Source organism: Lissotriton helveticus, chromosome 1_1 (genome assembly GCF_964261635.1).
Source record: "Lissotriton helveticus chromosome 1_1, aLisHel1.1, whole genome shotgun sequence".
NCBI classification, from domain to species: Eukaryota; Metazoa; Chordata; class Amphibia; order Caudata; family Salamandridae; genus Lissotriton; species Lissotriton helveticus.
Window position 1 is genome coordinate 1,472,873,742 of NC_136057.1, and position 25,751 is coordinate 1,472,899,492.

At 47.8% G+C, this 25,751-nt stretch overlaps 2 protein-coding genes across 5 annotated transcripts in view; one reads left to right on the forward strand and one right to left on the reverse strand.

Moving 5' to 3' along the window:
• DGKA (diacylglycerol kinase alpha) overlaps positions 1-25,751 on the reverse strand; it is a 387,021-nt gene that overhangs the window by 280,419 nt on the left and 80,851 nt on the right. For 2 of the 4 annotated variants that reach the window (XM_078686412.1, XM_078686395.1), the window contains exon 2: positions 14,224-14,299. The exons of the other annotated variants lie outside the window; for them this stretch is intronic. The gene's annotated coding sequence lies outside the window, so the exon portion shown is untranslated. The remainder of the gene's footprint in view (positions 1-14,223; positions 14,300-25,751) is intronic. 4 annotated transcript variants of the gene reach the window in all.
• PAN2 (poly(A) specific ribonuclease subunit PAN2) overlaps positions 1-25,751 on the forward strand; it is a 1,642,407-nt gene that overhangs the window by 60,152 nt on the left and 1,556,504 nt on the right. The gene's annotated exons all lie outside the window — the stretch shown is intronic.

The following is a 25,751-nucleotide window of genomic DNA, read 5'->3' on the forward strand; positions in this document are numbered from 1 at the left end:
CAAATCCTGCTTCGCGAGACGGAACACGAGAAGAGTGAAAGCCTCTGAGCCCAACACTGTGGTAAATGCTGCTCTTGCACATCAAATACTCCTAACTTAAAAACCCCTTTGTTTGTCCGTCGGGCGGGAAGGATGACTGAGGCTAGCCAGCGTTCCTAACCGGGCCCCAGCTTTGGGAGGATGGGCAGCTGGATTCCGTCAGGACAGAAGGGCATCTCACGTACGGCTACTTGTCTTAGATGCTTGAAGGGTCCCCCACTGCTTTCTATGTCAGTCGAGGACCCAACTGAGTTCCCAAGTTTGCTAGATCCTTGTCAGCGATAACCAGGCTTTGCATTCTGATACTTGTAGCATGCACAGCTAAAGGAGTCCTACAACTGACTGATTTGAATGGGAAAAGCTAGGCTGGCTCAGTTATTCGTGGCCCTGTCTGTGTGTGTGCGTGGCTCTGTCTGTGTGTGTGTGCGTGGCTCTGTCTGTGTGTGTGCGTGGCTCTGTCTGTGTGTGGCTCTGTCTGTGTGAGTGCGTGGCTCTGTCTGTGTGAGTGCGTGGCTCTGTCTGTGTGAGTGCGTGGCTCTGTCTGTGTGAGTGCGTGGCTCTGTCTGTGTGAGTGCGTGGCTCTGTCTGTGTGAGTGCGTGGCTCTGTCTGTGTGAGTGCGTGGCTCTGTCTGTGTGAGTGCGTGGCTCTGTCTGTGTGAGTGCGTGGCTCTGTCTGTGTGAGTGCGTGGCTCTGTCTGTGTGAGTGCGTGGCTCTGTCTGTGTGAGTGCGTGGCTCTGTCTGTGTGCGTGGCTCTGTCTGTGTGCGTGGCTCTGTCTGTGTGCGTGGCTCTGTCTGTGTGTGCGTGGCTCTGTCTGTGTGTGCGTGGCTCTGTCTGTGTGTGCGTGGCTCTCTGTGTGTGTGCGTGGCTCTCTGTGTGTGTGCGTGGCTCTCTGTGTGTGTGCGTGGCTCTCTGTGTGTGTGCGTGGCTCTCTGTGTGTGTGCGTGGCTCTCTGTGTGTGTGCGTGGCTCTCTGTGTGTGTGCGTGGCTCTCTGTGTGTGTGCGTGGCTCTCTGTGTGTGTGCGTGGCTCTCTGTGTGTGTGCGTGGCTCTCTGTGTGTGTGCGTGGCTCTCTGTGTGTGTGCGTGGCTCTCTGTGTGTGTGCGTGGCTCTCTGTGTGTGTGCGTGGCTCTGCCTGTGTGTGTGCGTGGCTCTGCCTGTGTGTGTGCGTGGCTCTGTCTGTGCGTGGCTCTGTCTGTGTGTGTGGCTGTGTGCATGGCTCTGTCTGTGTGTGTGCGTGTGCATGGCTCTGTCTGTGTGTGTGTGTGTGCATGGCTCTGTCTGTGTGTGTGTGTGGGACTGTGTGTGTGTGACTCGGTGTGTGTGGCTCTGTGTGTGTATGTGTGTGTGGGTGTCTGTGTGGGTGGCTCTGTATGGGTGTAAATGCAATAGGTCATGCATTTGCGAGCGATTAAGCTATTGGCATTGTAAATGACTGCCATTAATTTAACGATTAAGCTATTGGCAATGTAAATGACAATGCCATTTATTTATGATTTTTTAAAACATTTCATGAGAAATGCCAATAGCTCTACCTTTAATAATGCCGAGACCATTGCATTGTAAATGCTTGTTCCTCATTGCACAGCGAGAGAGCTCAGGTCCATTCTGTCTGGAACAATTTATGCTTTGTGAAAACACTCTGCAGTGGATCTAGTAACCACTTATATCTTTGTGTTTCACTCTGTTCTGTATAAGTGATTCCAACGCTTGCCTGATTGGCCTGGGGTTGCCGCTTCTTCTCTTAAAGAGCCGATCCGGCCCTATCCCAAGTGAGTGATTGAAGGGTAGTAATAGCGGCTCCTGCCATCCTCCTGAGCACCATTAGGATCCAGAGTGGTTGCTGCTAAATGTGATGGAGGAGAAGAGAGTGAGGGAAGCTGTAGGAACAAGCCCAACTCTGCTCCTCCCAGATACACAGACATGGAACCTCAAGTCAGGTCCAGGGAGTTCAGTGCAGCCAGGGCTTAACGTTTGGTGGCTCCTTTCAGGACTCAGGCGCAGCAGTAATTAAATATGGATCCATTGCGGGCTCTATACTCCTATGTCCTTAATTTTACTACAAAACTAAGGTTTTTCTGTAGTGGCTGTAAAAACACTGAAGGTAATTCATGTCAGAGATGCAGTCCCTGTTTACATTTCTCATTTTACTTCAATCTTATTTCCCCCAAAAGTACTTGTTCCAGATGTTGTGTTTCTTCAGTTTTATTTTTTGTTTTGTTCTTGCAACATGTCTCTTGTATAGTGCATATTTTTGAACTGGGTAGTCTCCTGGTTTTTGAGTTCAGGGTGGGTGTTTGACGGCACTCAATTGAGAGCTCTGAAGCAGTGCACGTTTCTTACAGTTCCTCTCAGTATGTCACAAAGGTGTGGAAACCACATGCACTTCCAGTCCACGGCCTCTCCGCAGAACCCACTGCACTATTCTCACGTGTTAATTGTGGTAAAAGTGAAATATGCACATGGAATATTTCAGAAAGTGGGGAGGAAAAGGGTTTATGTGCTTACCGAAGTGAAAAACTGCAAGAAAGTGAGGTGAAGGGGACATTGGGAGTGTCTCAGACATTCTGAAAGTCTCCTCTGCTTCGGACATTCAATAACTCAAACACTGGGAGCACAGGCGCTGGACATCCAGGCCTGGATGTCCAGCGCCTACCTTAAGTTCAACAGCTTTAACCTACTGCCAAGTCACTTGGATTCACCTTGGACATCAACTTCATTCTCAAAGACCACATTGCAGGAAAAAACAAGCATTTGTAATGCAACTTGCATTTATGAGGGTTTGAGCTATTGACATTGTAAATAAGGCGTTTACAAAGCCTGCAAGCGCTTGCAAATTTTGTAAACACAAAGAAAATGTATTGTCATTTACAATGCCAATAGCTCAAACTGTTGCAAATGTGAGAGTTTTACCTGCGTTTTAGCTTTCAACATCGTAAGCTAAAGCGCGGGTGCAGAAAAGACTTTAAAAGTAAAGAAATAGAAAAAACTTTTTTCTATTTCTTTACTTTTGACGCAATTGCGCTTTTGACGCAATTGCGGCACCCGCGCTTTAGCTTAAGATGTGCTAAGCTAAATCGCGGATTCAGTCAGTAAAAGTAAAGTAAACAAATGGAAAAAACGGCTGCTGGACTAAAAAAGAAAGAAAGAAAAATGTTTTACTTTTGTTACAGGGGCTGCAGCCTCGCTTTCTTTGAACATTTTAAGCTAAACCGCGGTTGCTTCAATAGTAAGCAAATAGAAAAAAAATCCTGTTTCTTTCTATTTGTTTACTTTCAAAGCAATAGCAGCACCCGCGCTTTAGTTTAAGATGTTTAATGGTAAAGCACAAGTGGCACCATTGTTAAACATTTTTTTTAAAGTGCAGTGCTGTGCTGTGCTGCTGAGCAATAAGGAAGGCGCACGGCCTTAAAAAAAAAATTCAATCAATAGGTGCATGTTGGGCGAGCTGTGCATTTTGTCAATATCACCTGCGGCCGCCATAACTATTTAAAAATGCAAAAGCAGGCGCTGTGCTGAGACCTAAGGCGCATTACGTTGTGGGAGAGATATCCTGACTCCAGCAGCAAGCAGGAAAAAGTCATGTAGCTAAATAGTGCTGACAGACTGTAAAAGCCTACACAGTAACACATGTGAAATTGCCAGTACTCATGGAAGGTAACAACATGAGGGAGGTACTAAGGAGGGACTACTAAACTCATTAACAAATCAAGTCAACATTTACACAGGATAGTGATTGCAGCCAATTAAAAAGATGGGCGGAGAGTGGGCGGAACTTCAAGTTCGTACTTGAATAACGCATGTCTCAAAAAGACCGCGCAAGCGCCGCCTAGGCAAGACCTAAACAAGCATTTGCAATGCAATAGGTCTTGTATTACTGATAGTTTGAGGCATTGGCGTTCCAAATAATAATGCAGCGCCAATAGCTCATACTTTCAGTAATGCATGACTTAGTGCATTGCAAATGCTTGTGTAGTGAACTAGGAACCAGCATTGCATGTCTAGGTGCCGTACCGCAAGCTGCTCCTAGAGGTCCCTAGTAAGAAAGGACCAGCACTGTTTGTCTAGGTGCAATACCACAAGGTGCTCCTTGAGGTCTCTAGTGAGCATCATAAACTTTTGGTCACATATGGTACTGCACCCTGCAGAAAATATGGTAAATCCACCCTACCCATAATGCATTGCAATGAACACAGTACCACGAGTACATTCAAATAGCTATGTCAATAGATACAATTAGTAGCTTCTGAAATGTGACGAATTATTATATTAATTCCGGATTGGGTTGTACTCTGTGGAGCTGATTAAGGGAAATATAAAGGTTTAATATAAATGTGAGATGTGCTAGTGAGTAAAGTAACCACTACCAAACTAGTTTAGGACCTAGTGAGTGTCCTGTATGAAGGCCTTTAAGATAATAGTGCCTTGAGGCTGTAATTAAAACCTAGGGCATAACCCATGTAACAGGTTGTCCTCAGAGGTTGCAAGAAGAGACAAGGCAGTACTAAGGAGGGACTACCAAGCCTAATGGCCAATGAAAAGCCACCTTTTACAAAGGACAGAGACAGGAGCCAATTAAAAAGATGGGTGGAAAGTAGGTGGAGCTTTATGCCAATATCCTGAATTAAACATGTCTCAAATGGACAGCGCAAGTACTGCCTAGGCGAGACCTAAAAACCCAAGATAGCCTCGTACCAGCTCTCTTCTAAAGAAAGGCGAACCAATTCTACCAGAACTGCTATTTAAGCCCTCATTCTCACACATCTGGATTATGGAAATGCCCTACTCCATGGCCTGTCTCGCTCCACACTGGCACCCATATGGGGCATCCTACAACATTCACATCCTGATGGAACCCCATTGACTTTCCTTGCCAGACCGCACTATTTTCAAAGATCGCTTTCTCTTTTATAAAGCCATTGTAACCAACACCCCTGCTTATCTTGCCAATAAACTCCCCACCTCTGATTCTCATCACACTCTCAGCCAAACAGACTGCAGGCGAAGTGTAAAAAAGACCAAACAAGACCGCACCAGCCCGTTCCCATTGATGCCCTCTGGATCTGGATCAACATCCCTGAATCAATCGGGATCACTGCTCCAATTTAGGAAAGAGTTAGAGACGCACTTCCCTAAAGAACACTACATTACAAAGCATTGACCTTCACTGCCCAGCTTCCTCATACATTGACTTTATGCTGGTCTTGGACCATATACAACGCTCTGCTGCCTTTTTGCTAGGTTCTTGCTCTAGATATACGATATATTACATACATGGCCACTAACCCTTCCTCAGACCTCAGTCATGTTTAATTCAGTCTCATATTTTCAGAATCTAAAAGTTATTCACTTAAGTGATTGATACAGCTGACAAACTTTGGACAAGCCAATAGGTCTGGTTTGTTTTAGATGTATGTTTTGGCTGTTGTGTGACATGTCTGGAACTTTAGAGAGGCGCCCTAATACTGGTGAAGCAGCACGCTGTATGATGCACAAGATTTCAATTTTCATGTTTTAAGTCACGCCCTTCATTGCTTAGGCCACACCTCCTGGAAAGGTTCCTAGTTCTGAGATAGCGGCCCTTTGAGATCTTTCACCTTTATTCATCCCACTTAAAGTACTCAGTGCAGCCCTCTCCCTCCTCCATTCTGTGCTTCTAGAAATCAGTTCATGGTAATGACTGAGGGGTGGATGTGTGATTTACAGAGATCGTTGTTTTCCAAAAGTATGTTTACATGGTGACAGTTGATTGCTTCCCCTGAGATTTGTAAAAGGGCTTTATAAACAGGGTGTTTTATGGAATGGAAAAGGGAATTATAGGTTAGCAATGTACAAACAAATGGACAAACGGGAAGGTGCTATGTGGTGTGCAATATTTAAAGACCCAGCTCGACTCAGGAGTGGATTTTTTGTCTGTCCCAAATTGGTAATTCACTTGATTTTCCTCTTTTCTTTTGCTTCCTGTTTGAATCCTGCAGAACCCACTGTCTTCATGACACCCACAAGCCCTAATGCTCATGCCAACCTTGCAACACAATGCATCCAGCCCCCACCGAAAATGTAACCAATATCCATTGTCATCCCTCTACAATCCATGGCTCTTCCATGTAACCAGCAAACCTTGGCCGTGGCCAGCCTTTGGCGGAAGAGCCAGGTCTCTTGGGTCAATGGTGTGTGGGGTGGGGTGCCACTGGACTGTAGCCTCATCCCACACTCCCAACTGAGGTCTGACCTTCTCACTGGAAGAGGTGTGGCGCCGCGGCCAGGGCGACTGACGCTGGAATCTGGGGACCACGGTTCGATCCCCGGCTCCGGCGGCAGGTCAGCCCAGCACCATGTGACTCTGGGCAATAGCTCGCTTAATCTTCCCGACGGCCCCCCAGCGCCTAGAGACCCTTACGGGTGATTGTGCGCTTTACAAATGTGGACTTTACTTTACTGATGGAGGACCCCAGGGTGCTCTCAGCGCTTACTTCTCCTGTTGGTACAGTGATCTGGGGCGGTCCCAGGGAATTTTTCTTCATGATAGGCCGAGGGGGGGGAGGGTCTGGTTTAGATGGCTTGCTTGGGATTATGTCATCTGGCAGCATCTTGCAGCCTCCATGCGGAAGGAAGGTGGTGATCGGGATGATGAGAGCTGGGGAGCCTGGTGACTGCTGTGACTAGGTCGTTGTGTTTTCTCTGGTTGGGTGAATCTTCATTGAGCTGAAGGTGGCAAGTGGTTGGGTGGGCAGGGTCTTCTGGCTGTGGCTGGCCGTTAAAGCCGCCTGGGTGCATTGGGCCCATCGGAGACAGGAGTGAGCCTGCTGCGTGAAGTGTTTTTTTGTGACCTTGTATTGTTGGAGATTCCTGGGTTTGTGGTGCCGGGAGGGTTCTATAAGTTCCTCATCAACTAAATCTGCTTGCAGTACTTGTGGGGTACCTGAGTTTTGATTTGGTGGGGCGGGCATACATATCAACACTTTTAAGCAGGAGTCTCCTAGTTTTATTTTGGTTCTCTACAGTTTTAACCTACCTCTGCTTCACTACAAGTTGAAGGGAATAAAATAATGTTACCCAATTTCTCTTTGATTAACCCCCCTTCATTTGTTGCCAAATATAGGTCGATATGTGCAGTGTGCGCTATGGCGTGTCCCAGAGTGAATGCGCTGATATTGGGGCTTCTTGGAGGTTTGAGGGTCCTTCCCATAGTTGCAGTCTGTAGAGTGTTGCTTTAGATATGGGGGTGCAGAACTGCCAACACGCAATCGCAGTGTTGCACGATACCGGCTCCCTTCACATGGTCACTGTTGGACCCGGCCTCGTGGCGTGGTCCTACCCCTCCCGCATGGCGGGCCCCGGACGACATCGGCCCTCCATCCAGCCCGGGTCGGCCTCGGGCACACCTCTGCACGCCCTCCAAACTACCAGATCCGCCACCCGGCGGCCCACAACCACTGACACGGCACCCTCGGGCCGCCCCAGCATTACCGGTCCGGTGCCCATCCCGGACCCTCATTCCAGGCCCGACGCCATCTTGGGCCCATCACGTAACAGACACGTGGTCCCGGCCCAGCCACGGCCACGGCCCCAGCGAGCCCGCCATCGAGGCACCAAGAACCCTCCGGGTGGTAGAGTGGCCACTCCACCAGAGACAAGGAGAGGGGAGTTTCGATGGCTCTCCAACCGTCCCCGGATGCCTGGTTTCGATCGGCCTCCGGCCTCCCTGGGCTCTGGCTCCACCCCCCTGCTGGGTGTCTGGACACCATCATCCCGGCCCCTCTGACCCCCAGGCGAGAGGGTCCGGACATCAAATGACTCCAGACCAATATCTGGGCCAGCCCCGGAGTAGGACGGGAGTTGTATCCCGGAGTCGAGAAGCCCTGCTGATGCTGCCGCGGCTGACCCTGGGACGAACTCCCCTTGCTGTTCTACCTGGAACCTGCTGGCGCTGCCGCGGTCCATCTTCGCTGTAACCACTTTGGAGCCTGCTGACGCGGTCCATCTTTGCTGTAACCATCTTGGAGCCTGCTGGCGCTGCCGCAGTCCACACTCGCTGAACCATCTTGGAACCTGCTGGCGCTGCCGCGGTCCACACTCGCTGAACCATCTTAGAACCTGCTGGCGCTGCCGCGGTCCACACTCGCTGAACCATCTTGGAACCTGCTGGCGCTGCCGCGGTCCACACTTGCGGAACCATCTTGGAACCTGCTGGCGCTGCCGCGGTCCAAACTCGCGGAACCATCTTGGAGCCTGCTGGCGCGGCCCAACCTCCCGGAACTCCCCAGCTCGAGGATTGAGAGCTGTGCGTAGAGTCTCCTTGCAACCGACCATCTATAAGACTGTCCCGCTACCTTGCCCCTTTGTCACGAGACTTTCCAGATCTCGGGATCTGCTGTATATATTGAAACGATACTTATTGCCAGATAAAGATTGAAAACTCTATCTACGTGTGGTGTATATTTGTAGTGGTGTGGTTACTCTGCTGTACGATTCTAGGAGAGGGCCCTCCCGTCGGAGGCCTCTCGACCTCGCTCGGTCCCTTCTCTGAAGGAGGGGTAGACCTAGGGGTGGTCAGTCAGACACCTTCTGCCTCCCCCGGGTTCGCCTTTCTAACAGTCACCCGATAAAGAGCCGAAATGTCACTGTGGATCAAACGGTGAGCTAGAGACCACTGCAGAGTGGATTTCCAGCTCTTGTTGGGTGCATCTGTGCAGCCGATGTCCATTAAAAAGTGTGAAAACAAACCAGTATAATGGTGTCAGACTAAGACAAAAAAATTCTTTTTTTGGGGAGGGGGCTTTGGGTGGAGGTGAGGGTAGTCATGCCTCACAAGCAGTGCTTGGCACAGTTGCCCCCTGCTCATTAAGTAAAAAAGTTTCGAAGTTGGTATGCCTGGGCGCGGGGGTTCTTGAAAAGCCATGTCCTCTCACATGTTTTGTGGTCCTGGTGGGTGCCTGATGTTTGGTTCAGCTTGCCATAGAAGGGTCTCCACTTCTGCCCCGGTTACATTGGTGGGGAACCTGGTTCCTTATCGAAAGTAATAGATGGAGAAGCCTTGAGCGACGCGGGCTGGCTGTCCCTGGAGTAGTACCAGTAGTAGTCCAAGAGTGCCGGGGAAGAGCCAAGGTTTCTTTACATGTTGACTAGGAGGCAGGGATGCAGCACAGAACTTATCCAGCTCTGTACAGCTTCAGACAAACCTTTACCTTTAAACATGCTAATCCAGAGTAGTCCTAACACTTGTAGTAAAGGGCTCTTACACCTTTGTGTCCGCCTCCTTGCTGGCTCAAACACCCTAACCCATCGGTAAATTGATCATAAGTTAATTTGCTGTTCACCCCTGCTTGAGGTTTTTGGGGTTGCGGCTGAGCTCCTGGAGCTTAAATTCTATAAATGCCCCTTCCGGGTCACCTTTGACCCCCATGTTTCACCCTGCATGTCGTGTTCCTTGCCCAGTTAGGTATGATAGGGTAGGTGGATCTGGGGTTTGCAGATGCCGTGTGAAGGGAGCTTGGATTTGGGGCAACCCAGGATACACTCTGTTTGAGGACTGGGGATTACATACATAATATCTGCCTTGTAATTTGTGATTGACTAGCCCGTTGATTAGAGTAGAATGAACAATTTGGTTGGGCTGCAGATCTTGAACAATGATTGTGTGACTTTGGAGTTTCATCTTAACCGAGAGAAGCAGCATTGCTTTCAGAGGATGGGCTTTTCCTTCTGAGATCTGTTTATTCTATTTTACGTCTTCTGGTCGTTGGTCTTCATCCAGAAGGTTTGGGTGCATCGAGTCGAGGGCAGGCATTGGACTTGGTGGACACTGTAAGTTTCTCCTCTATGGTCTCAAATTCACTCCCAAGAAGTAGGAGTCCAGGGGTGATAGAGCAGCTCTTAAAGGGTTTGAATGGACATGTGCTCAATGGGCCTAACACCCTGGGAGAGTGGGTGTCCTGAAGAATGGAGGGGCCTTAAGGGCTCATTCATTCAGCACTGAAATGCATTTAACACCCATGCATGTGTCTTGGGGTACCACTGAGCGCTTTGGCTTTCTGCTTGTATGGATCTTATGGCTTTTTGCTTCAGGGTCTCCAGGAGTACTGGTGAAGTATCTGGGTAGTGCACACAAATCTGGTGATGGGGATAACCCAGGCTGTAGGCCACACACTCGACCCCATCTTCTCTGCAAGCCCCCACGTCTCCTTCAACCACACCGCCGAACTCCACTGGACCGACCACCGCTGCATCAACTTCACCTTCAGGAAGCCCACCATGTACCACCACACCCACCAGATGCCTCGCCACTGCTGAAGTAAAATCACTGAAAACCAGCTAACCGCCGCCCTCGTCCAGAACCCACCTGCCAACCATGACATCGCCGCTCGCAACTTCAGACAGTGGATTGACGACTGTGCCAACACCCTCGCCTGCTCAAAAACCCTCCAACAGCCGCACAACCAAGAAAGCCAGCTGGTTCACCGAAGAACTCCAGGCCTCCAAACAAACATGCCGGAAACTGGAGAAGAACTGGCTCAGCGAACGAACACCAGACAGCTACACAGCCCACAAGAACGCCACCCGCAGACACCATCACCTCATCACATCCGCCAAAAGATCCTCATTCAAAAACCGCCTAGACAACAATGCACACAACAGCAAAGAGCTCGTCAACATCGTGAAAGAACTCTATAACCCCAGCTCCAACACCGACATCCCACCCTCGCAAGACCTATGCGACTCACAGGCCACCTTCTTCACCACAAGATTGCCGACATCCACGACAGCTTCAACGCCACGACCGCCCAGACAACCACTGAGTCTTCCCCCCCCCCCCCTTTGACCACCACCCACTCCAACCGCCTGCTCTCCTGGACCAACATCAACGACGAAGACACCTGCAAGATCATGAACACCATCCAATCCGGATCTCCGTCAGACCCTTGCCCACACCACATCTTCAACAAAGCCATCACACCCCATCTCCAGAAAGTCATCAACATCTCCTTCGAGACAGCGACCTTCCCGAATAGATGGAAGCACGCCGAGATTAACGCCTTGCTCAAGAAGCCCAAGGCGAACCCCAAGGACCTAAAAAACGTCCGACCCATTTCCCTGCTCCCGTATCCGGTGAAGGTCATCAAGAAAATTGTCAACAAACAACTGACCCGCTACCTTGAGGAGAACAACATCCTGGACCCATCCCAGTCCGGGTTCCGCAGCAACCACAGCACCGAGACCGCCCTCATCGCCGCCGCCACCGACATCAGGACCCTGCTGGACAAGGGAGAAACGGCAGCCCTCATCCTCCTGGACCTGTCAGCAGCCTTCGACGCGGTCTGCCACCACACACTGCGAACACGCCTCCATGACGCCGGGATTCAAGAGCAGGCCCTGGACTGGACCACATCCTTCCTCTCCGGCAAAACCGAGCGTTCCCCCCCCCCCCCCCCCTTCTGCTTCGAAGCCACCGTGATCATCTGTGGCGTACCCCAGGGCTCATCCCAACGCTGTTATATCTACATGGCTCCTCTCGCCCACACCGCCCGACAGCACAACCTCAACATCATCTCCTACGCTGACCAAACCCAGCTGATCCTCTCCCTCACCGAAGACCCCAGACCACCAAAACCAACCTTCACGAAGGAATGAAGGCTTTTGCCGAATGGATGAGGAACAGCCGACTGAAGCTGAACTCTGACAAGACGGAGGTTCTCATCCTCAGATCCACCCCATCAGCCTGGGACGACACCTTGTGGCCGATCACACTGGGAACAGCACCAACACCCACCGACCACGCACGCAACCTAGGATTCATCCTAGACTCCACCCTCGCCAGGACTAAGCAGGTCAACGCCGTCTCCTTCTCCTGCTTCAACACCCTCCGCTTGCTCTGCAGGATCTACAAGTGGATCCCCACCAAAACAAGAACGGTCACCCAGGCCCTAGTCAGCAGCAGGTTGGACTACGGAAACGCACTCTACGCAGGCGTTCCGGCCAAACTCCTGAGACGGCTGCAACACATCCAGAGCTCCTCCGCACAACTGATACTCAACATCCCCCACTGCAGCCACATCACTCCCCACCTGAGACCTACACTGGCTACCTATCAACAAGAGGATAACCCTCAAGCTCCTCACCCACACACACACACAAAGCCCTCCACAACGACGGACCAGCGTACTTCAACAGACGTCTCAGCTTCTACACCCCCACCAGCTCCGCTCCGCCGGCCACGCCCTTGCCGCAGTCCCCTGCATCCAACGAGCAACCTCCAGCGGCAGATCTTTCTCCATCCTCGCCGCCAAGACCTGGAACACCCTCCCCATCCACCTACGGCAGACCCAAGACCTGCTCACCTTCAGAAGACTCCTCAAGACCTGGCTCTTCAAGCAGTAGCAACGCCGCCATCCATCAGCGCCTTGAGACCCTCACGGGTAAGTAGCGTGCTTTACAAATACATTGATTGATTGATTGATCATTTGAACTTGGGAAAGAGGGTTCAGTGGGAGGAATTCGAACATGAAAGGTCGGTGAAGGTGAGCAGGTCTGGTTTCACATGTAGATGATTGAGAGCAAATGTGGTGCAGAAACGGTCCGTGGGGCTGTTTGACGAGCTTCCTTCTGTGTGTGGGCCGATGAAGCTCTTCAACCAGGTCTTTATGGCATGGGTGGTTTCCTGTTCCTTGGGGTGACGAGGAATGGCTGGGTCCAGACACTTTGGGTGGAGGGCTTCAACAGGGGAGGAGATGTTGAAAAATCAAGATTACAGAAGGGACTTGCTGCAAAAAGACTCCACCTTCGATATCTGGTCAGAAAGAAAACGTGGTTGAGAAAACTGAGCTACAGCCATGAGGCTAGAGAGTGCAGGTCTGACATCCTCCTCTCCTTACAGCCTGGTTAGGAGTCAGTCAAAGGCCATGCACCCACCAGGAAAAAGACAGAACAATCAGACATACAACAAAGTGCAGATAGGTGGTTATCACAGCACTTACTACAACACTCCCCCTCAAGCACCAACTACTCAACACAACCCTTTAGACAAGACCCTGCACACCTATCCACCGCAGCTCAGCCATTCATGTTTTGTATCAACGAGATCCCAACAAAACACACATGAATGCTCACTACTGTGCGCGCTTCGAACAGCGTCAATTGGTAGTGCAGAACAGCACAGATGTCGCTGTGCACTTAGCACAGCATTGGTCAACAGAGAACAGTCCAACACTTTCAACATTCCATATTGCTTCTAAGCACTCACAACAGTACTAACTAGAAGCCACAATCTTCAGACAAAGAAGTTTGGAGTGTGTAAACACACACACACAACGTACATCCCACACACGAAACGTACACTAACGTACACAAACGCACACATGTGCACACACCTCATAAATCGGACCGCACCACTCTCAGAAGACCGGATATCTATCCAGGACCACACCAGTCACTCAACCAGGATTTAAACCGGCTCCAGGGAAATATGCGGAATTTGTCTCCGTGTAATTAGCCGACGTCGGGAAACGTCCACATTATCCACTTAGAGTTCCGAGCAGCAACTGGCAGTCAGCGAGTGGGCGTTCTTATTTCCACTTCCAACTGGGCCCAAAGCAAGGGCCTCATTTAAGTGGCCAGCAGTTGCCCATTATCCTGCTGGAAGCTATCTGAAGCCTAACTCCTAGGTGGCGCCCAGGTAATGGAACGAAACAAAGTCACACAGCTTGTTGGCACTTCACGAGTACTTAAGAGAAACAATGATTTGGAGGCATGTTTTATGACGTTTTTCAACCACTATATGCCAGAGTTATGCATGCACTGAGAATTTCAGATGAATTAATTCGTTTGTGTGAGTAATTAAAGAAATAATGTTAATAGCACTTACTAATTTATTTTATAGCGCTACTCGTCCCAATATAGCAAGTCAGAGTACTTTACATCACACATTCTATAGAGACAATTGGTTATACAAATGTGTAAATCAATGTACGGGATATGTTACATAAGACAAGGGTTTCAAGGCATAGAAGTCATATGTCTCCCTTACTAATAGAAATTGTTTGTTATGAGTGCATGGCCAGCAGAAACGCAAAGTCAGTTTAAAGCATAACGCAGAGGTTGGGGTTGTCTCTACCAATAAGACTTTGCTCCTACCCAAAGGAACACTCCTTAGCAACTTTGAATGACAAATGGAAGGGGGAAAAACCCACCGGTAAGGTTGTTTGCTTTCAGCTCCTTGATGCTGTTGATGGCTTGTTGTGCTCCATTACAACTGCAACTTATGACCTGCAAGTAACAAAACGATCTGTCAAAAGCAGCAACACACTTCTCTATACGCAATATAAATCTGTGATCTGCATGTTACATGATGTGCTGTGCAGCAGGCACATTAACCCTCTATTCCACAACAAAACGCAGATGTCTCCAGCATTCGATTTAGCCTCCAGAGGCATTTTACCATAATTACACCCTGAAATGTGCTGAGCACACAAAGATCAGTAGGTGCCTTATTCCCAATGAGATTTTAAAATATAGCCACTTTGTGACTAACTAAACCAGAAATGATTTATTGCCACACTAGTCCTCGCTAGAAATTAAAGAGAGGGGCCCCTCAAACCAAAGGGACAGGGCTCGATTTCAAACTGTAAAGTCACATGGTATTCCCTTTGGGATTATGAATTGCCACAAAAACTCAATCCATATCATTCCAGTTCACATACATTGACTCATTTATCCAAATCTCATACACACGATTCCTAGCCTGAGTAATATGCCACATGTAGAACCTCAGTCTTAACAATGTGCCAATCAGTACAAATCAATAGAGGTGCATGAAGAAACAATTGACATCTAATGTGCCCATATGTTCCCCAGATTTTAGCACTCTTTATGTGTTGATGCGTTTCGGTGGTTTGAAGCTAATACTGGTGTAATGCTACAGGCAGTAACACATTGTGTATTGGCCATTGACTCCACGTTGCTTTAGCTACATGTGTGAGCATGGTTTCATCTTGTGTCTCTGACCCTGCCTTTCACCTGTGAATGCAGGCAAGACCGGGGTACTTGCGTAAATAGATTGTTTCTCACTTAACCAAGCGGGAGAGGTAAGCTGCTAGAAGAGACAGTGTTCGATGCGTACAGTGTCCTAGGATGTGAATGTGAAGAATTCTCTCTTCTCTCATCGGAGCCTGGCCAGCTCAGTTCAGTGACCTCGGTGCAGACAGTACCTACAGTGCAGATGAAGGGAGGGGGAGCTTCTAGAAGTCTCTCTTCGTGTTAGTAAACAGTATAAATACGGAGACTTCTTGACGCTTTGACAGCAACTCTTCTGCGAGTGGACACACTGCCGAGGGCTTTTGTTCCCAGCTGAAGACCGCTTGCCTGAGACTGTCGATGAGTTCCCTAGTCATGCTGGCAGGATGATGCTTGACAGAAAGCCGATTAAGTATTCCATGTTCTGATTACCTAATCTTGTGTACAGTTATCTTTCTATGCAGTTTTTCTTGTGTATATACATTCATTACTTGCCATTTGATATATGGGAACTTGCTACAATACATATTCTTCTTTACTTGGCAAATGAGAGCTCTGTTAACATTTTATATATATATATATATATATATATATATATATATATATATATATATAGTTTTGGGTCTTAATTTTTGAGGGTTCACGTTGTGTCCTGATATTTCAAAGTCTTGCTCAGGTGCTCTCAAGGAAAAGCGTGACAACTGGCCCACACTTTCGAGACAACAGATTACCTCTCATGTGTCAATGTTTATCATGAATACCAAATTAGGCATCTAACTTGGTCCTCGCTCGATCTTATCCTTAATAAACCAGAGCCATTGCACTCATTGATAAATGGTCCAGGACATTTAACACCGGTTACTAACTTGGTATACAAGGGGGTTTTTCTTAATGATGAAGTGAAGGAAATGTGCCCAATTCCTTAATATCTCAGCTTCCTTGCCAGTTCAAACTCTGTTGTGGAACCGCTGGTTGCCTAGCCAGGCCTCCCAATGCCTTGTATCTGGAGCACTGCGTTTCCACATCTACCAGTTTGCCTCATTGTTTTCACTGTTTTCTAGAACATACTGGCACATTAGATGTGAATTGTTTCTTTATTCACCTGTATTGATTGTTCTCCAGTATTAGGGTGTCTTTCATAGATTCACATGCTTGAATATATTCCCCGTCGTCGGAGTGGGAGTCCCACGGTAAATAAAATAGCAATAACATACTAATAAAATGTATATGTAAAACATAACAGATGAAATACACATTAGAAAACAGGCAGTAAATGCCTGGACAAATTCCTCATAGGAATACATGAATAGAGAAAAAACACTTGTAGCCTATTCCTGTCATAATGTTGGTCCAAACTGTAGCCAATCGGGCACCAGCAGCCCTCCAGAACCTTCTCCTCAGAGCTCAGCACCTCAGATTTTCTACAGCACGTCGTGTGAAGGGAGTCTCCCTGAGCTCTGCTCAGTTTTCTTCAATTTTCTTCATTTTTCTTCAATTTTTTCTTCATACTATCACAGTATGTCTTCTTACATGAAGTCTACCTTCAGACCCTGCGTCTCTTGTGGGAAGCTGAGACCTTTTCCTGTGAACCCTCAAGAAGAGTTTATGGACCAGCACTCTGCCTGTCTCTGACATGGTAGGTGGAGAAGGGGTTGTTGTTGAGCTTAGACTTTTACCCCCTTCTGATGTGGGAGGATTTTTTAGTTTGTCCTGCACATTAAGGTTTTAAGTGATGCTTCTCCTCTACTTCACCAGCTGAAGTAACATCACAATTAAGGGTTCTCTGGCCTTCTTTGAGTCTGTCTCCCACATCTACGCCCACGAGATTTACTCTCAGGCGTCTAGACTCACTCTGCGCACTTTTCTATGTGAAAATGTGCCAGCTTGTCGACGATACGGTCGATGTACTCTCTGACGACAATCTCTGCCGTCACTGGTGCTCTGCAATGACAATGCCTCCAGGCATTCGTCGACGACAGTGCCCTCTTGTCGACTGAAGGCTCGTCGACCACTGGGAGTTTAATCGATGGAAAATTTCTCTGACAGTTGGCCTCGTCGACGGTAGCCTCGTCGACGGTAGCCTCGTCGACGGTAGCCTCGTCGACGGTAGGCTCGTCGACGGTAGGCTCGTCGGCGGTAGGCTCGTCGACGGTAGGCTCGTCGACGGTAGGCTCGTCGGCGGTAGGCTCGTCGGCGGTAGGCTCGTCGACGGTGGGCTCCGTCGACGGTGGGCTCCGTCGACGGTGGGCTCCGTCGACGGTGGGCTCCGTCGACGGTGGGCTCCGTCGACGGTGGGCTCCGTCGACGGTGAGCTCTGTAGACGGTGAGCTCTGTAGACGGTGAGCTCTGTAGACGGTGAGCTCTGTAGACGGTGAGCTCTGTAGACGGTGAGCTCTGTAGACGGTGAGCTCTGTAGACGGTGAGCTCTGTAGACGGTGAGCTCTGTAGACGGTGAGCTCTGTAGACGGTGAGCTCTGTAGACGGTGAGCTCTGTAGACGGTGAGCTCCGTAGACGGTGAGCTCCGTAGACGGTGAGCTCCGTAGACGGTGAGCTCCGTAGACGGTGAGCTCCGTAGACAGTGAGCTCCGTAGACGGTGAGCTCCGTAGACGGTGAGCTCCGTAGACGGCGAGCTCCGTAGACGGCGAGCTCCGTAGACGGCGAGCTCCGTAGACGGTGAGCTCCGTAGACGGTGAGCTCCGTAGACGGTGAGCTCTGTAGATGGTGAGCTTCGTCAACATTCAGCTTCGACGCCAGTTGACTTCGTTGACGGATGACCCTGTCAACTGTTGGATTCGTCGACGGTTGAGCCCGTCAACAGTTGGTTTCACACACTGTTGATTTTTATGCACAGTGCTTTTGTAGACGATTTATTTCGTCGATGGCAGCTTTCCGCTACATCCACGTGAGGGCGTGAAGGCTTTTTACTTCCGCCATTATTCTTCTTGGAACAGCACATAGCCATATGAGCATGTTTTCTCTTCAGATCAGAATTATGTATTTCTGACAGCAAGGCTGTCACGGTCTGTACCATGGCGGGATTACGTCTTCTCTTACAACTGGAGTTCTATTGCATTCACCTTCGGTGAATATTGGAGGTTTTTCCCCTCCTTATGAAGAGAGCGGCAAATCGTTTTCCCCTTTCCCCTCATCCTGGGGAAACCACAGAAACAAGTTTGTTCGGTTCCTATCATAGACTTTATTTAGAAAGGTGTTAAACTCATGCAGAGGCCAAACTCTGTGCCGGCGTTTTTTCCACGCCTTGACAAGAAATGTGAAGCTCCCCACTATTCACCTGTTTTTTCTAATCTCTCAGCCTACCCTGACTCAGCCATTACTCAGGCGGCACAGCGATTATCTTCCAAGCCAGTTGGGCAGGTATGCCACCAGATGTGCTCTTGACATGTTGGCGCTAGTAGAACTTAATCCAGAATCCTCCAAACCTCACGCTTTGAAGATCCTGCAGGAGGGAAAGAGAGAGAGAAGTGCATCAGAAATGATACACTGTGCAGCGGACATTGCGTGTACAGGTTTTCGAGAGCTCGCAATAGGGGCAGTCTGGCAAAGACAATTTTTGCTTCAATGCTACGTCTTTCGCAAGGAGGTTCAAACTTCAATACTCCGAGGCAACTCTTCTAAGAAACAATGGATTACCTTGAACCTACCTTTATTCCCTCCTGAAACATCGGAGGTCTAATATCTCACTTTCATTCCAATTGGTCAAAGGTGACAGAGGACCGTTGGGTTTTTAGTGTCTATATGGATACAAACAGGGACCGTCGGAGTGGTTCCGAATATGCAACAGCGTTGGGGTTTCCTCTCAGTTCCTCATCAACAAGCAAATGAGGAAAGTAGTGCATGATTTTAGATCTTTGCGCAAACTTTACAAATGTTGTCCCTCAAAGTCCTAAAGTTCTTATGCCAGAACGACTTTATAACTACTCACAACCTCCAGGATGTCTATTTTCATGTGCCAATCCTTCCTAAGCACAGGAAGTGGCTACGCTTTACAATAGGTACAAAACATTTTCACTTAAAGTCCTACCTTTTGGACTTAGGTCCGCTTCACGTGTCTTTACGTAGATCCTGGCACCAGTGGCAGCCTATCTACGTCTGCAAGGCATACAAATTTATCATTACTTAGACAACTGTATAATAAGGGTTCGCTCTTATTTACAAGCAGTCCAGCAAACCCAGACTTGTCAGTCACTGTTTCAAAACCTGGTTTTCAATAAATCATGACAAGTCCCAACTAGTACTAGCTCCGATATGAACGTTTCTCGGAGCATCAATCAATACAAACCTAGCAAAGGTGTTTGTCTCACAGGCCTGCAGTTCCCACTTGGTGGTTCTTCTACGTATAAAAAAAAAAAAGTCTGTTTCAGTAAATCCTCAAAGTCATTCCTGGCCACGGCCTCCACCTGCATCCTGTTGGTTCCCAACTACAGATTACACATGAGAAAATTGCTTGAGGAGCTAGACAAGCAGTGGTTGCAGGTCTCCAGTTCATTCGAAGATCTCATTCGAATCAATTCTCGGATGCAAGAGGCCTTTTGTTTGGTGGGTCCAAGCAAGAAATTTGTAGAAGGGGTTTGCGTTTCCTTCAAGAAGTGGCAAATTACACAATCACCACAGACGCATCCGTCGAGGGTTGGGGAGCATATCTTCAAGGGCTTTAGGTCAGCGGGAAATGGAACCCTCAACAAAAGGTTTGGCACATCAATCTGCTAGAGCTAGGTGCCATCTTCTTAGCCCTCAAATCCTTTTGTGCAATCATTCAAGGGGCCACAGTATTGGTTCGCTCAGACAATACTTCAAGTGTGCATTACTTAAACAAACAGGGAAGAACGATGTTGGTCCTTCTATCTCAGAAAGCCCAAGATATATGGGCTTGGGCGATATGACACAGGATCAAACTCTTGGCTGTTCATGTGCTGTGAGTTGCAAATGTGCTGGCGGACACCCTCAGCAGGTCAACAGGTGTCCAACCACGAATAGGAACTGCATCAGCCAACGGCGGATCGAATCTTCCAGCAGTGGGGTCATCCCGATCTGGACCTCTTTGCGACTAAAAAGAACAGCAAATGCCTGTTTCTTTGCAAGCTGGCATCCCCACAGGGACTTGCAGGGGAAGGCGTTTTCGATAAACTGGTCTCAAATATATGCTTACGCCTTTCCTCCGATACCGTTGGTTCCGAGAGTTCTCCGGAAGATGAAGAAAGAGCAGTGTTGTTTGATTCTCATCGCCCCCAGGTGGCCTCGCCAATACTGGTTCACCGAACTTCTTCTCCTCTCAGAGTGCGATCCAATACAGTTTCGACCAATACTGGATCTCCTCTCCATTCAGAATGGTCAAATTTGCCATCGGGATTCGGTTTCTCTAAAATTAGCAGCTTGGCGCCTGAGCACCTTTACTTAGCTCATCTGACTATCTCGGCGGATTGTAGGGAGTTACTGGCTTACGCGAGAGCACCTACTAAAATAAGACATACAGACTTTAATGGAAAAGAATCTACATTTGGTGTTAATCTGCTGGGGTTCACCCATTTCATGCAACGCCGGACCAGATATTACCTTTTTTCTTGCACTTAGCAAGATCAGGCTTATCTCATGCAACATTGAAGGTCTTTTTGGCAGCCATTTCAAGGTAACGTGAGGATGGGTCCGCCTATCTTTATTCTTCAAGAATACTACAGTTCTTTAAGGGACTATTCAGAATGTTTCCTCCTGTACGTCGTCCGCCTCCATCATGGCATTTTAATGTAGTATTAGCGCAGCTCATGCGCCACCCATTTGAGCCAATTTTCAGGGTGTATTTCAAATTCCTAACATGGAACGTTTCTCTTTTGCTAGCATTAACTTCATCTAGAAGAGTCAGTGATGTGCAAGCTTTCACCGTCCATTCACGTCCAATTCTGTGGTGCTACGTACAAACCCAAGGTTTATACCTAGGTGCCTTCGGATTTTCACCTGAATGAACGAGTCATCTTAAAGACGTTTTTCCTAATCCGCAATTCCCTGCGGACAGGGCATTACATACCCTTGACATCAGAAGATGTTTTAAAATTCTATTTGCAAAGGACCTCTGTCATTCTCAAATCCGATCAACTATTTATTGCCTATGGAAAGCTACGGCAAGGACAAGCAGTGTCTAAACAAAACATAGCTAGATGATTTCTGCAGCTGCTGACTTTTGCCATCTTCATAGCTTATGGACGTTTCCACAAAGGACGTCCAGTTCCCAAACCTACAATTGCTCGTTGGGTTTTCCTCAGCCATCGCTTTCTGCCATCAACAGGCAGGCGCGCCTCTACAATCTTCAGTGAGGGCCCATTCTACCAGGGCGATGTCGTCTTCAACTGCCCTGTTTGCCGGGTGCCGCTGCATCAGTTCTGCAGAGCAGCCACATGGTCAAGCAGGCACACGTTTACGAAACTCTTCTGCCTGGTGCCATCAACGCAGCAGACACTGCAGTGGGACAGGCTGTGCTTCGCAATCTTTTTCAATATGTTGAGCCTCTGTCTTCCCTCCTCCATTATGGTTTACCTTATTACTGTATGTCTTGCATGACTATATACATATTTGGTCTTATGCATGTGTTCATGACTGGGACTTTTTCTTCGGATATTACTGCTTTCTATTCTATATTCAAGCATGTGAATCTATGAAAGACACCCTAATACTTGAGAAGAACAATTGTTACTTACCTGTAAACAGGTGGTTCTCCAGTATTGGTGTCTTTCATAGATTCACATGCGACCCACCCTCCTCCCCTCAGAGGCTCTCTTCTCCTCATAGACTCTGTGGTCACTCTTGTGCTATGAAAATCTGAGGTGCTGAGCTCTGAGGAGAAGGTTCTGGAGGGCTGCTGGTGCCTGATTGGCTACAGTTTGGACCAACATAATGACAGGAATAGGCTACAAGTGGTTTTTCTCTATTCATGTATTACTAAGAGGAATTTGTCTAGGCATTTACTGCCTGTTTTCTAATGTGTATTTCATCTGTTATGTTTTACATATACATATTGTTAGTATGTTATTGCTATTTTATTTACCGTGGGACTCCCACTCCGACAACGGGGAATATATTTAGGAATGGGAATCTATGAAAGACACCAATACTGAAGAACCACCTGTTTACAGGTAAGTAACAATTGTTCATTGTACTGATTAGCACATTTGTGAGACAGACGTTTTTTGTTTTGTGTTCTCTTTTGTCTGTCACATATGTTATTGTGGTTTTTTAGATTGCAGGAATGTTTTTACTGCATTAATACCTTTATGTATTTATATATGATCATTTTTAACATCTGTTTTAAGGTCTACGTGGTGGATTAGAATATATTATGTATAGTGTTATTTAAAATTTTATTAAACATCAGATTGAGTCAGTACACATTGTGGCATATTAGGCTAGGGATCGTGAGTGAGATTTGGGTAAATTACATGTATGTGAAATGGAATGAGCTTTTGTGGTAATTCATAATCCCAAAGGGAAAACCTGGTCACTGTACACTTGTCCTTGCTGCCAATTTCTTTCTGTCAGAATTTTAAAATAACTGTATACGTTGGCTTTCATGACTCGGCCCACATGGCTCTACCCTCGTTCCCCTGCTTCATCTTGACCCCAATTTATGGATTCCCAGCTTATTTTTTCTCCAATTACAGCACTGAGCGCTGCTCAAATCATTAACAACCTAACACAACAGGTGTGCGCTTTCCAAAGCAACCTACCTAAACCAGTCCTTTTATATTAAAACAGGTGCAGTGTGGTTAAACCAAACTTCTTCTGAGCCTAAAGCCTACTTTATTGGTAGGCTGTCTCCTTATTGGTGAAATTGACGCAAGCGGGTGGCAAGAGAATACATAAAACCACAATTGACTGATATAAAGGTTTCAATTGGGAGTATGACGCGATCAAAGATGGCTCTAGTAAGTGGTTTTAATAATGAGGTGTCTTTAGCTTGAATTATGTTACATGGACTTTGAACATAACCTGTATTTGTAAAGAGCATGTTAACCCAAAGGTTCTTGGCACTGAATAACAGATGTTCATTATACATAGCAAGTGCATGGCATATTCCATCATATACTTGGTCTCTTGGCACAAGTAGTTTCTTTGGTTGTAGAGTGGCTACCCTAGACCATTATTCATCTTGTGACCTTTTGTCCAGTCTGTATTCGAATGTCATGGATTAAGTGTGTGATGTGGATTGCCCCAGTAAAGGGTGCTTGAAGGCAGAAGTGAGGGCATCTTTTGATTCTATTTGGTGGTTTGGGTCATTTGTGGATTTGTACACGTCCTGATGTCTTGGTGGTGAATTTTAGTTCTTAGGTATGCATGTGGTAAATAGTCCTGCCTCCAAAGCACCCCTTCATCTGGGCTATGTATTCAGACTTCCCTTCGGCCCATGTTGTCTCTCCATGGTTTATTTGGGTATTATCTATACACTTGTTTGGCTATTTTTCCAATTCATGGAGCAATTATTGGCCACTTGGTGCTCAATAAGTGGACTAAGCAAACTGCTCCATCGGTTGGACATGGGTACTGAATCTGCTGGCACCCTTGATAGCTTGGCGCACTCCCTATGGTGTGAGTACAGTTTAAGTGATTGCAGTGGTCTTGGTGGCACTTGATGCCTGTACTTTATCTGCTTGGCACATTTCCTACGGTGTGAAAATCCTACACCAGAGTCCATGGTTAACAGGGTGGTTTTTGTGCTACCCGGTGTGGGTGCCTATGGCCCTTTATTAATGGCATAAATATGCAGAACCCATGTCCACAGTGTGGATGGACAACTAACTTTGTTTCTGTGCCACTTGATACTGATGCCATTACCCTTGATGTACTCTCGCTATGGTGCTGGTGCACTGGTGGTGAATGCGGTGGTCTCAGGGCCACCTGTTGCTGCTATCATTAACCTTGCTGTGCTAATATACTGGTGGTGAGTGTGGTGGTTGGTCCATGTGCCGTTTGTAGCTGGTGTCATAAACCGTATGCAGCTCTCCTTGTGGTGCTAGTACACTGGTGGTGAAAGTGTGGTCAGTAGCGGCTGCCATGGAATAGAATGGGTGTGGGGGAGGAGGTAGAAAAAAATATAATTTCACCTACCTACCTGGCTTTTGTCAGCTGACTCTTCTCAGTCCTTTTCTGTTGGCTCACAGATACACACAGGCTCCTAGACACCCCAAAGTCAATCACGCTGCTGTCACTAGCATGATTGGTCTGAGGGGCCTGGTTTAGCTCTCAGACAGGGAGTGGGAGCCTGTGCATGTCCTCCACCCAGCTGTGCAATGCAGCCGGGGGAGAAATGCGTAGGGCGCATGTCTTTTTGGCCGGCCACTCCTCCCCTGCTGGCTGTGATGGCAGCCCAGCCCTGTAAGGTAAACACTTCCTCAGTCCGGAAAAATAAAATAACATTATTATATTTTTCCTTTTTGCACAGTGAGCGGAGGAGCTGCCACTCGGTTGGTCCATTTGCCAACTATCTTTACCTTACGCTGTGAGTAGACTGGTAGTGAATGGAGTGGCCTCGGTCTGTGCCACTTTGTGCTCAGGCCTTTAACTGCTGTGAGCACCTTACAACAAAGACCACCAAGGCTCTCTGACACCTGCTGAATAGGCTCTCACCCTCTGCGTGCTCCTAATGGGCGGGGCGGGCCTGCAAGCACTAGGCCTTTCCGAGAGAACTGCGCGCTTTCAGTCATTAGTGGGCTAGCTGTAAATATTTAATGCTGCGGTTACTGTTGTATTTGGAAAAGGAGAAACAGCTTTGAATATTTCATGTTTATTACAGCTCTAAGTTGCCAGAGGAAAGTGTGAGCTGTTTTTATGTTTTTGCACTGCTGTCTTGTTTGTTGTGGGGAAGAGGAGTGCTGGGGGGGGGGGGGGGGGGGGAAGCAGCACTCTACATGTGACGACAAATTGTTACACACCAGTGAACAGGCAGGCACATATCCTGTTTTACAAAGCACTGTGCTAGGAGTGTCAGTTCGCTCTATGCCCTCCGGATACCAAGGTTCCAGGCGTGGCTTTTCTTTTTCACACCTAATGCACTATGGGATTTGTAGTCTCGGGTTTCGTCAGTCGAGCCTTGGCCCGACACATCTGGCAACAAACGTTTTATTGGAAACGGTGTCCTGAGGACATGGAATGAGGCAGCAACTGTTTGGAAGTCCCGCCTGTTTTTCATAAACGTTGCCTTTTTACCAGTGCTTTCCTGGAACTTTTTTTAATGTATTTTTCTCTGCTCATCTTACCTCTTAAGATGTGTACTGTATTTTTGTGTGGGTATTTTGTCACACAAAAATACAAAATGACATAATTATAAGGTAAAATGCTGGGGCTTTACAAGAATACATAGCACGTGGCCCATGAGCGGAAGAATTCACTGGTTGCCTTTGGGTGTCGGGAGGTGTTTCTCGATAGATCTAAAAACTTGCACTGATGGGCTGGCCCTAATGGAGGAGGCTCAGTCCAGTGACTGAGGCCAGGAAGGTGAAAGGGCCTGAATCTTGTAGACTTATGGCTTTGGAAGGTTGTGATTGATAGATAGTAGACATGGGTGTGTTGTAGTGGGCTTGTGCGATTGGTGGAAGCATAGTCTGCTGAGAAGTCGAGGAAAACTTTGAAAAGAGATGCCAATAATACGCTTAGGGTCTTGTTTTGCGCAGGGCCGGTCAGCCTGGTGGTGGTGATATAGTAAT